A 12,356-nucleotide genomic window follows, 5' to 3' on the forward strand; every position below is an offset into this window, starting at 1 on the left:
ATAGCTTCAAAAACTACTTAGAAGCAATTGGATCTTATTAAAAATTTTTTAAAACGGAAAATGAATTCTTTACCCCTCCAACTGGAAATCAGCTCAAAATTAGATCTTGCATTAGCTGCTCAAATATTTTTCTTTTTTTGTGACAAATACTGAAATTCAAAAACTCAACATGCTAAAATGGTTAAGACCATGAGCTCTGGAGCCAGGGTTCTTGGTTCAAATCTTAGCTCTGCCGCTTCCTAGCTACATGACTTTGGGAGAGCTACTTAACTTCTCTGCAGCAATTTCCTCATATATAAAAATGAAGGCAATAATAGCGCCTCCCCCAATGGGTCTTTATGAACATTAAAAGAATGGAAAAAAAAAAAAAAAGAATGGGCATCTGTAAGACTGGAAAAATGATGCCCAGGACAGGCCAAGCTATATTTGTGTTTGCTTAATAAGAAAGTAAGGTCATGGGACTTGGAAAGGAAAGAGAGAAACAAACTACACTGAGAGAGTATACTGGCTATTGTGTATAAAACTATATACTGCTAAGAAATGGACGGAATTTTTGGAACCAGTTATTCCAACTTTCTCTTTTCATACCTTCCTCGATAGCCCTGACCGTAAGCGTTATTACTAATTCCCTCCCGTACAATACCACAGCACTCGATTTGTATACAAATCATCTGGTTTGGTTGGTTGACTATGTGATTGTAAACTCTCTAAGGTCAGAAACTATAACAGTAATTAGCACATTGCTGATGAGGTGCAAATGTACAGTTTTTTTTAAAGATTTTATTTATTTATTCATGAGACACACAGAGAGAGGCAGAGACACAGGCAAAGGGAGAAGCAGGCTCCATGCAGGGAACCCGATGTGGGACTCGATCCCAGGACCCTGGGATCGTGACCTGCGCCGAAGGCAGACGCTCAACCGTTGAGCCACCCAGGCAGGTGCCCCTAAATATAGTTTTTAGTAAGTAAAGGAGAAGAAGTATGAGGAAGAAGGTTGAGAAAGCCTACCTTGAAGTTAAAAGGTGACTAACTAGATCACATCTAGCCTATACTCCATGGAACGCATTTGTTTAGTTGATAGAAAAATATGTGGGTCCCACCCAACATGCTGTGATTTTACTTCCTCATTCTTCTCCCACTTCAGTAGGTGTGGCTTATCATTCAGGACTCATCTCACCTGGCCTATTTGCCCTATTACCTCTGTTCTTCATTCTCCCTGTCCCTCAGACACCTAACTGGATCCTTACCACCCCTTCTTTTCTAGGTCCGAGACTGCTCTAGAGAGAGGATAAAATACCAAACCAAACACATCCCAGCTTTCACAGCAACTCTCCCACCCAAAGACCCAGAGATTTCTCTTCCAAAGGAAGGGTTATACCTTGGGGTCACGTCCTTGCCCCATTACTACTCTCTGCAGTTCCTCTTCCCATAGCCCCTCCACTGTAGCCCCGACTCAGTTAGCCATTTACAGATCCAAACATAACATTAGAAATGTAAGATGATGATGTTTTGATGTTCTACTTTTATAGAAAGAGATCATTCATTCAGCTCAGTTTGGGTTAACTTGATATTTGTAGCCACTGGACCACATCAGCCCCAGAAAAAAAGTCCCTTGACCCAAGTTTCACATAGAGGCATTTTACTTTAAGCCTCCCCAAGATTTTTTTCTGGGACTTGAACTCCATCAGATTCTGTAGCTTCCCCTCAGTGAAGAATTTCAATTGCATGGGGATTCGTAGAGTGGATTAGAAAAGGAAAGAAATTTTCTGTCTCCCAACATGATGGCTTACAAGAGGGTGTCCTCCAGAGAAAAGCTTTGATTCTCATGTACATCAAGTCCATGTATCCCACGTATGTGCATGTGTGTGTGTGTGTGTGTGTGTGTGTAGTAATACAATTATATAAATAAAAACTAACAAGCTAAGTTCTTCCCCATAGAACTCTGATTGCTATTTGTTTGGAGCAATAATGTACTTTGCCAATTGTGGTGATCTCATTCCTTCCTCCATGTAGATACTTTCCTAGTCTCCCTCACTACAAAAGTGATCATATGACTCTATTCTAGCTAATAGGATATAAGGAGAATTCTTCCTCAAGCTTTTGAAAAAGGTTTTGCTTTCTGATAAAAGAGCCACGTATTCAAAAAGAGCTTGCTGGTGACATAGTCTTTCCTTGCCACCTAGGATGATGTTTGGAGCTATAACTGCCATTCTGAAACCATGATGAGAATGTACAAATGCTAAAAACTACTTGTGAATCAGACTTGAACAGGGATGGATGGGAGCAAGTAAGAGCTCCCCAAGCTGAGAAAGCCGGAAGGAAAACAGAAAGCATCTCTATTTTATGTGTTAATCATAAAATTTGACCACACTGAATAGGTCATTCAAAATGGAACCACCAGCCAATAAGAACATATAATATCTGCAGGAACAGATGTCACAGGCACCCTTTGTAGATTTTACTCTTAAAGACTTCAAAAGGAAATACACAATCAACATGAGCCAGTGAAATATATGCATGGTAGTAATAAAGTACAAACACTTGTCTTTAGAGTCCTAAGAAAGGCTTATGATCAATATAGCTACAGGAGCACAGTTTTCAGGTAAGGTGTAATGTCTACAATTCTAAACTATGCTACATAGGAAATCCCCAAACTGCCTTATTGAAACAGTACAGCTTCTACAAGATAATAAGGCCCTCATCATGCTATTGATGCTGTTTATTAACTGAAACTCTGAAACTACTGTTTTGCTGGTGGGAAGTTGGTTTTCAAAAGTTTTCAAAAGTCCCACAAATGTATTGCCTTGTCAGCTGAAGTGAGGCAGAGCAGTAAGAAATATTTTAAGGACATGTGTTTGCGGGGGGTGCCTAGGTGGCTGAGTCAGTTAAGCATCTGCCTTCGGCTCAGCTCATTATCCCAGGACCAAGCAGCACATTGGGCTCCCTGCTCAGTGGGGAGTCTGCTTCTCCCTCTCCCTCTGCCCCTCCCCATTCTTCTTCTCCTCCTCCTCTTCCTCCTCCTTCTTCTTCTTTTCTTCTTCTTCTTCTCTTCTTCTTCTTCTTCTTCTTCTTCTTCTTCTTCTTCTTCTTCTTCTTCTTCTCCTTCTTCTTCTTCTTCTTCTCTCTCTCTCTCTAGCTCGCTCTCTCTTTCTCTCACTGTCTCAAATAAATAAAATCTTAAAAAAGAAGAAAGACATATGTTTAGGCTATTCAGATCTCTTGCAACAAAGCATGCCTTTCTTCTTGACTTGTGTTTGCCTCAAAACAGATCTAATTCCTTTCAGTATATGAATAGTATAATGAAAATCATAGTTTGGGAAAATATTAAACCATGTGTATCTTTTGCATTTTCTCAACTGTGACCCCCTGTCAAAGACTCAATGACATTCATCTAACCGGAAAGAATTTAGATAACTACAACACAGTGGGGTGATGGGGGAAGAGATTAGCAAAACTGATGGTATGTTTTCTTCTAGAGGGGGTCATACATACTGATGATGCTACATTGAATATAGATTAAGTATACATTTACATATGTTTGTTTAAATGTGAAGCATATCTGCTGGAAATATAGATAATAGTTCTCAAATGTAACTATCGGAGACAATTTATGAAATTCCCAAGTACCATCATCAGAGATTCTGACTGAGTACAGTCAAGATGGTCTTTGACTTTACAATCCTTCGTAATTGATTCCAGCAATGAATCAGGTTTGAGAACCACTGCCCTCCGGGCACAAAGCAACTATATTGTCCTATGATGTGGAATTGCCATAAATCTCTGAAAACATCTTCCACAAGGTTTTGAGGACAAAAGTCTTCTAGGGGATGGAGACAATTTAGCAGATTAACACAGATGCTATGAGGGAAAACCTCATGAGGGTCACAAATTCTGAGCTTCCAGCAAAACTTCTACTTTCTCAGAAGCAATAAGAAAGAGGTTTCTTCATATCTCATCACCTCTGAAGGGTCCTAGGAAGGCAGGAAAAAGGAAGAAAAAAGAAAAAAAGGAGACAGAGAAAACGAGAGAAACAAAAAGAATTATTTTCACTATTATCATCACTATTTCTATTCACCATTCAACCAAAGATTCAGTACAATGAAAAAAAAAAGAAAAGGAAGAGGATTGAAAAGAAACTAAACCACTGTTATTATCTCTATATATGTTATCACTTAGAAAATTCAATAGAATCACTTAATAAACAATTAGAACTCGGAAAATTCAGTAAAAATCACCCGATAAGCTAACAATACAGAAAAATTCATTCATTTCTGCCAGATGAACCATAAGTAGTTGAAAACATCCAAAAAACTATTCTCTTCACAGTAGTGATAAAACTATAAAAGGTCTAGGAGTAAAGTTAAAAAAAATGTGTAAGACCTAAACAAAGAAAAATGAAAGGCATTTTAAAAAGAAACTGAAAAGATGAAATGAATTATCACCTACCTGGATAGGAGGACACATAATACATAGATATAAATTTTCTCCAGTGAAATTAAATGAAATGGGAAAATAAAAAACTTATGGTATTAGCTATACTATGGAATTCAACATTTAAAAGAAATTTAAAGCATTAGAAGGAATTATGAAAGGACACAGCTATAATACTGGAGTATAAAGGCTTTCACAAAACCCAAAATCCACAGAAGACTAGATTGACTGTTGATGCAACCCTATAAAAATGTAAACTTTCTGTGTTATATTTTAAAAATCATGAAAACAAGCAGCAAAAAAAGGGGAAAGTATTGCCAATATGGATATCAAAAGAAAAAGTGCTTAGTAACCAGAATATGAGAGTATATATGAATCAACAAGTGACAAACCATTTCCTTTAAATTGGCAAAGGATATACATTGGTAATTCCCAGAAGAGGAAAGAAAAATGATTATATTAAGAACAATAATTAGAGCTAATATTCAGTAGGGAGTTAATATAAGCACCTTGCAGATATTTTCTCATGAAATCCTCAGAACATCCCTCTGGGGCACAGAAAGATGAAGTAACCCCCGCCTCCGTTGGTTACTTATCAAGAGTCATCAAGTGAGAGCAGTGGGAGCTGCATCCACACAATCTTACTCCAGACTTTGCTCTTAATGACTACCCTTTTCAGGCCATAAGTACATGAAATATTTTCAACATTACCAGGATCAGAGAAATATAAATGTAATCCCTGCTTTAATTTTCAGCTATCAAAGTGGGAAAATTAAATGAATTTTGGTGAGAATGTGTGGAAACCTGTTATGCATTGGTGGGGTGTGATTTGCTTCAGCCTCTTCATGGAGAAATGTGGCATCATCTGTCAGAATAGGACATGTGCATATCCTTTAAAGCAGCTATTTCTCTTTCAGGAATTTCCTACAGGGATGCTCATAAACTGGTACAAGAATGCTCAGTGCAGCCTAGTTTGTAATACTAGAAAATTGGAAGTAAAGTCCATCAATAAGGGATTACTTAAATTGTGGGGCAGCCATTCCGTGGAAGACCAAAAAGGCATGATGAAGAACATAGCAAAATTTCTACGTACAGTCTTGGGAAGGTAAGTGGCTCTCATATATTGCTAGATACAACCTCCAAGCAGGGCAATTTAGTGATATCTGTCTCGATTACCAATGCACACAGCTGACCCAGAAATGCCACTTCCAGGAATTTATTCTACAAATGTTCTAATATATGTGAAATACTCTATATACAGAGTTATGTATTGCAACAATTTTCAAATAGGGAAATATTGAAAACAAACTAAATCAGTAGGTGACAGGTTAAATAAATTATGAGAAAGCCGTGTAATGCTACACTCTCCATACAATGCAGTATTATAGAACTATACTACATACTATACTGCTGCAACCATTAAAAGAAAGGCAGATTTTGTCTGCTAATTTGGAATGATCTCCAGGAAATATTAAGTTTTTTAAAAAGTAAGGTACAAATAAACATGATGATATGCTATAATTTGGGAGGGTTTTTTTAAAGGAGGATAAAGACTTCTATGAGCAAAGAATCTCTGGTAATCACAAGAAACTGGTAAGTAATGCTGGTTGCCTCCAGGGAAAACTGCATGATTGAGATCCAGAGGTAGGTGAGAAACTTTTCGCTTCTTTTTAATCCTTGGAATTTTTTAATATGCATATATCACGCAGAAAAAAATACAAATGCTTAAAATAAAATGAAGCAAGTGGCAAGAACACATGAAATGAGAGAAACTAGGGACACCTGGGTGGCTCAGCAGTTAAGCGTCTGCCTTCAGCTCAGGGTGTGATCCTGGAGTCCCAGGATCGAGTCCCACGTCGGGCTCCCTGCATGGAGCCTGCTCTCCCTCTGCCCATGTCTATGCCTCTCTATCTCTCTGTGTCTCTCATGAATAAATAAATAAAATATTTTTAAAAATATTTTAAAAACTAGATTTCATTATTTCCTTATGTATATACCCATGTATGTATGTGCATAGAAAAGGGTCCAATGCTATTGACACAGAAGAATGGAAGAGGAGAAAAAGGATTTTAATCTTTTTAGCCTTCATGCTCTGATATTCTTTACATTTTTATGGAGAAAATGGACACATATGTATATGTATATACGCATATATATATTCATATTCTTTGCAAGAAGTAAAAAAAATGGCTTTCAGAAGAGTGGATGGGAATAAAACATTCTGATTTCTCATTCCTGTTCTCCTAATTAATATTAAGAATCATTTCACCTCTGAGGACTTCAACGCCCTCATCTATAAAGTGAAAGTAGGACTCAGTGATACCGAAGGTCATTCCTGCTTGACAGTCTAAGAATCGATAACCCAAAAAATATAGTAAATGAATGATTAGTCAATCATTGAGATTTTAAAATGGTAAATACTATTTAAAAATAGTAAATGATTCATTAGTCAATCATTGCGATTTTAAGCAACAGTAGGACATGTTCTTACTTTGAAGGGTAACTATATATTAAGACGACTCTTGAAAAAGCTCTAGGACTCAAAAGGATGAAACTGTAATGGTAAGATTTCAGGTGTAAAGTTTTCTTCGGAAACCCTTTCTGAAGCCTCTCCAATCACTGGTTGATATAAAGCTGGTCTCAGCTACACCCCAAGATATAGCTGTGTGACCAAATAAAATAAGGCACAAAACCTTCACAGCTCTGAACATATAAATCAAATAGTCTACCAGCTTTCCAGAACACTGCACAAGTCCAGTGTCCTTTTACTAGCTTCCTCCTACAGCTCTCCACTTAATTTTTATTTTTGTCATCACTGACCAATGTTTTATTGATTTTTTTCAGTAATGTCAGGGAATATGTACAATTTTAGATCTTTTAACCATGGATTTTTAAACTTTGCCCTATATAAAAATTAGCTTAGCTCATTCTGTAGGTATATTGTTATTGAAATATGGAAAGACTGTGAACCTGCGTGATTTGAAAAGTAAGCTGAGCTTTATTTAAAAAAAATATATATATACACACACACACACACACACACACACACATATCAAGTAGTTCATGGGTCAGAACTGAAGAATAGTAGAAAAGAGGGTAAGAAGTCACATCAAAAGGGACTTAGAAATCCTTCTGGCTCACAGTCTCAAAAGAGCTTTTTTCTGGCACAACCATCAGCTAACTTTAGGAGGAAGATATCCCAAGTCACAAAGAAATACAATGAAACCTTGACCCTAAAAGTTGTGTAAGATGTTTGTTTAGGTTCTAGTTCTGCAGGAGCTAACTCTTCTATGTATAAATGCCAAAATCTGTCTAGAAGGATTGTAGAAGAAAGAGCACTGGTTCCAATGTTAAAGTACTGTGTTCAGGGGGGCACCTAGCTGGCTTAGTCAGTAGAGCTTGTGACTCTTGATCTCAGGGCTGTGGGTCTGAGCCCCACAGTGGATGTAGAGATCACTTAAAAATAAAAATTTTAAAAGAAAAAAAAGTCATGCATTCAAGTTTTAGGTCTTACTTGCTAGCCATGTGACCTTGGCCAAGGCACTCTTTCCAGACCTTAGTTTTTTATCCTCCAGTTTTTATCCTCCAGGGTTTAAGCTCAGGGTCTCTTCTTTCCCCAAAAGGAACCTCACACACTGTTCAGCACTCTGCAGGAATTCAGCAAGTAACTCACTGAGCAGTCCAATCCCATGTACCTCACATGTTCTCCTGATTAGGACTTCTGTGGGGGAGACCTAAGGGATTCAGGTGAATCCAGGTTCACAGTCCAACTCTGTTCTGACTGTGACACCAACTCCTGGGTTCAAATTCTGGCTCACCACTTTCTAGTTCTCTGACATTAGGCTAGTTATTACTTAATCTCTCTGCTTGGATATAGCTTCTGTTTCTTCACTGGAATCTATAAGGTTTCTTATGTGAGATTAAGTAACAGGATATCTGTAACATACTCAAAGTGCAGGACATGATAAATGCTAAAAAAAAAAAAAGATATTAATAATATTGTTACTGCCCTTGGACTAACCTTTACAGGCATACCCATCTTTTTTTCTGGCTACAGGGACGGCAGTGCTTGCCAGTAGCCTTCTCAATAATGGTGTGTTACTTAAACAGTCTCTGAGCCAAGTCCTAAACATTCCTGGCGAGCTGTTCGACATGAAACCTAAGTTCCAACTTGTACTGCCTACTTCTTCCAGAAGCATTTGCGATACAGTTTCGTTAAGTTAACTTTATTAATTAGTACTTGAGTAGAAGCATGAAATAAACATCTTTTTTATTCCAATTGTTGTTCTTCTTCAAATCCCAACTTAGATGTCACCTCCTCTGTAGAGCCTACCCCCATCTCTTTGCCTTGATGCTTCAGGCCCTGACGTTACTCACTCCATCTTCTCTGCTCATTATCTTAGATGTACTCTGTTTATCAACTCGGAAACTGTTCTGTGTATATTTATGTTTGTGGGTTTTTTCCTCTTCTAGAGTGTAAGTGCCTCAAGGTTAGACTGTGTTCCTTCTTATCTTTTATCCACCTCCCCCAATAGCACCACAACGCTTAGAATACATTCATAAAGTGTTTGTGGAATAGATGAGAGATAAAATCAATTGAATTATGAGATTCAACCTCAGAAATATTTGGAAACATTCCCAAAACATTTAGAAAATAGCCTAGAGAGAAAGCTAGAAGAAAGAAATATAAGGGCCAGATTGGGGAGTTGCTACATAAATAACATAGCATAGCAGAAGGTTCTGAGTTCATAAATCAGTGCATGTTCTATTTCTTTTGGTTTCCACTTTTTTGGCCACATAGTTACTTGTGAGACGTCAAAGTAAAATGTAAAGAATCCTAGACTAGGAATTTAGAGACCTGGATTTAGTCCCAACTCTGCCATGAATTTCTATGTCACTTCCTGTCTCTAAGTCCTTTCAAATTCCTTTCCCACACAGGCACATCTGGATCCATTGTCATTAACCTCATCCTTCAGTTAAAATTTTGAGGCAAATACTACAACCAATTCATTCCAGAATTTTACAGCAACTGGCTGTCACAGTTAAGAGTGGAACATAGAGCCCAGCCCTGCAGAGGCATCCCACACCTACAGAGAGAGTCAAAGCTTCTCTGTCTTTTGCCAAGAACAGGACGTTCCTGCACCTATGGGAGCCAACTGAGTGTGTAGTGTTGGCGGTCAGCACAACCACAGCTCCTAGTTCCAAAGAGAAATTCAGGAATGTCTTAATCAATGTCCCTGCCAGGCACCTGGAGACAGCAATTGCTCAAACTCCACTTATGAAAACAGGAGTCTTGTCTAGGTCATCCTGTTTGCTATAATCATCAGGGCATCATCTGAGTCTGACAACTAGATCCAGAACTAAGTCCAGAGTTAAGAATTTGGCCATTTGGTTCAGATACCCACATCCAAATAGATTGCTTTGAAATCTTGAAAAAGAATACTCTAAAAGCATGGATTGTATGTACACATTTTAGACTAAGAAATCTATTGAGCTTCTCAGAAGAAATGGTAAGAATCATGAATCATAATTTAGTTTAACATTAAATATTTCTAATGTGAAAAGTTTCATCTTACTCAATTGTTTGAGTTTTTGAAGAGTCTGGGAGCATTTCTGTGCTACATATACATGTAATTGTTATTGATATAATTCACATATCATAAAAATTTGGCCTTTTGAAGTATATACACAATTCAGTGGGTTTTTAGTATATTCAAAGGGTTTGTGACTATCACTACCATCTAATTACAGAACATTTTTATTACCCAAAAAAGAAACCTCACATCCATTACCAGTTACTCCCTAAGTCCTCCTCTCAGCCCTGGCAACCATTAATCCACTTTCCATCTATGGATTTGCCTATTCTGGACATTACATATAAATAGAATCATCTAACATGAGGTCTTTTGTGTCTAGCTTCTTTGATACTTTCTTACTCCACAACTCTAGACCACAGAATCTAATAAGAAAGGAGAAATCCATCTTAAAGTCATCACTTTTCTTTCCCCTAAAGATGCCATATAAAATGCTTATAACTGATAACCCATGGACAAGATTCTGAACTAGCCTATCTCTAGCCCTTAGGAAGCGACACTGCTCAAACCTCCCAGGTTGACTAAGACCTGGCCTAAACTGAAAGATCGCCCCTAAGACTGAGCATGAGAGCAAGGGAAATCCAGGGCATCAGAGCCCCCTGAATCCAAACCCTGGCTTGGTCACTCACTAAATCTAGGGTGACCTTGAGTAATCTATTTAATCTCTCTGCTTTCATTTTCCTCATCTACAAAATTAGCATAATAACATTACCTCCTTTGTGAGGTTATTATAAGAATGAGAAAATATATACATATGGAAAGTACCGAATGTCTGGCATAAGGAGGACTTCAAACTATTATTATTGCTACTTCTACTATTTTCAGAAGTGTTTTTCTTGATCACCTATGACAGACATTCTGAAAACTAAACAAAGAATTATATTGGCCATGGTCTCTGCCCTCAAGGAAATAACATACTATGGGACATATACACCTTTTTTTAAATCTAAGATTGCATTATAAATACAATGGAACATTGCCCAGACATAAAAAATGAAATCTTGCCATTTGCAACAACATGGATGGATCTAGAGGGTAAAATGCTAAGTAAAATAAGTCAGCCAGAGAAAGACATATGATTTCACTTACATGTGGAATTTAAGAAACAAAGCAAATGAACAAAGGGAAAAAGAGACAAACCCAAAAGCAGACTCTTTACTATAGAGAACAAACTGGGGGTTACCAGAGGGGAGATGGCTAGGGAGATGGGTAAAGTAAGTGAAGGGGATGGTGAGTACACTTACCATGATGAGCACTGAGTACTGTCTAGAATTGTTATATCACTACATTGTACACCTGAAACTAATAGAACACTGTACAATAACTACACTAGAATTAAAATCTTAAAAAGTGAAATATTATATGTCCCTATAATACTTTAATCCAACCACTTAGGGTTGAAGATGAATGGAATGAAGAGTATTCTGTGTTATTTGTTTGTGTTTCCTCTGCATTACTAGACTAAGAACTTGTGTCAGCTCAACTCTTCCAAGAAACAGATGCCAAGACAAAATGAGTCATGGAGGAGTTTTCTTAGGAGAAATGCCCATGAAGAATTAAAGGGAGAAGCTACCAGCATAAATGGGGAGAGTCTTCAGACCATGATGCAGACTTGACCCTTGGGAAAGAAAAGGAGGAAAGAAAGAGTGCTGGGTGATAAGAGGGTGAGACTGAAGTGCAGCTTTGAAAAAATCCTAAGCCAGGCTGCCTGGGAGTCTCCCTAAGCAAAGATAATGTATTAGAGGAGTCCCACGTTGGGTAGAAATGACCTGGCTCTAGTGAGAAAAGAAAAGGGAGAATGAGGCTTGGCAATGTGGAAGCAGGTGCTAGTCCAAGGATGCTGCAGCTGGAGACTGCACCAACTCTACTGCTTATATAGCAGGTTCTCATGAAAGTCAGTTTGAGCAGCATGCCCTACCACCTCCACAGAACTCCTGAAGATCATAATTATTCATATCATTACTTATGTTTAGTAAGTTCTCAATGATTGTTTGGTGTAAGCTGAATCAGTGAGGGTTTTCAGCCACCATCAGGAAGAGTAAGCCATTTACTCAATGCAAGTGGATTCAATTTCATAATTCCTCAAGAAGGGAAATGTTTTCCACCATTTGAACTAAATGATGAGGCCCAGAAAATATTCCTGTGGCATAGAAGATCCCAACCCACAAATAAAAATGGGGTGGGGTGCTGAGGCAGTGAACTGACAGCAACAGGAAGAATCTGGCAAAAGTGATTCTGAGGCCTGGAATAAACCTACCATTGATTTGATTAGCCACTTAATTTCACTTGTATAGACACAGCCACAGGATGAAGCAATCTGCAGAGGGTGTG

General features: G+C 38.0%; 1 long non-coding RNA gene across 1 annotated transcript in view; it reads right to left on the reverse strand.

The window, feature by feature from the left end:
* Positions 1–3,134: 3,134 nt before the first annotated feature.
* The window catches only part of LOC140624847 (uncharacterized), a 69,277-nt gene continuing 60,055 nt past the window's right edge, over positions 3,135–12,356 (reverse strand). The window contains exon 8 of the long non-coding RNA XR_012024288.1: positions 3,135–3,971. This is a non-coding gene — a long non-coding RNA (uncharacterized lncRNA). The remainder of the gene's footprint in view (positions 3,972–12,356) is intronic.

Source organism: Canis lupus, chromosome 35 (assembly GCF_048164855.1).
Source record: "Canis lupus baileyi chromosome 35, mCanLup2.hap1, whole genome shotgun sequence".
NCBI classification, from domain to species: Eukaryota; Metazoa; Chordata; class Mammalia; order Carnivora; family Canidae; genus Canis; species Canis lupus.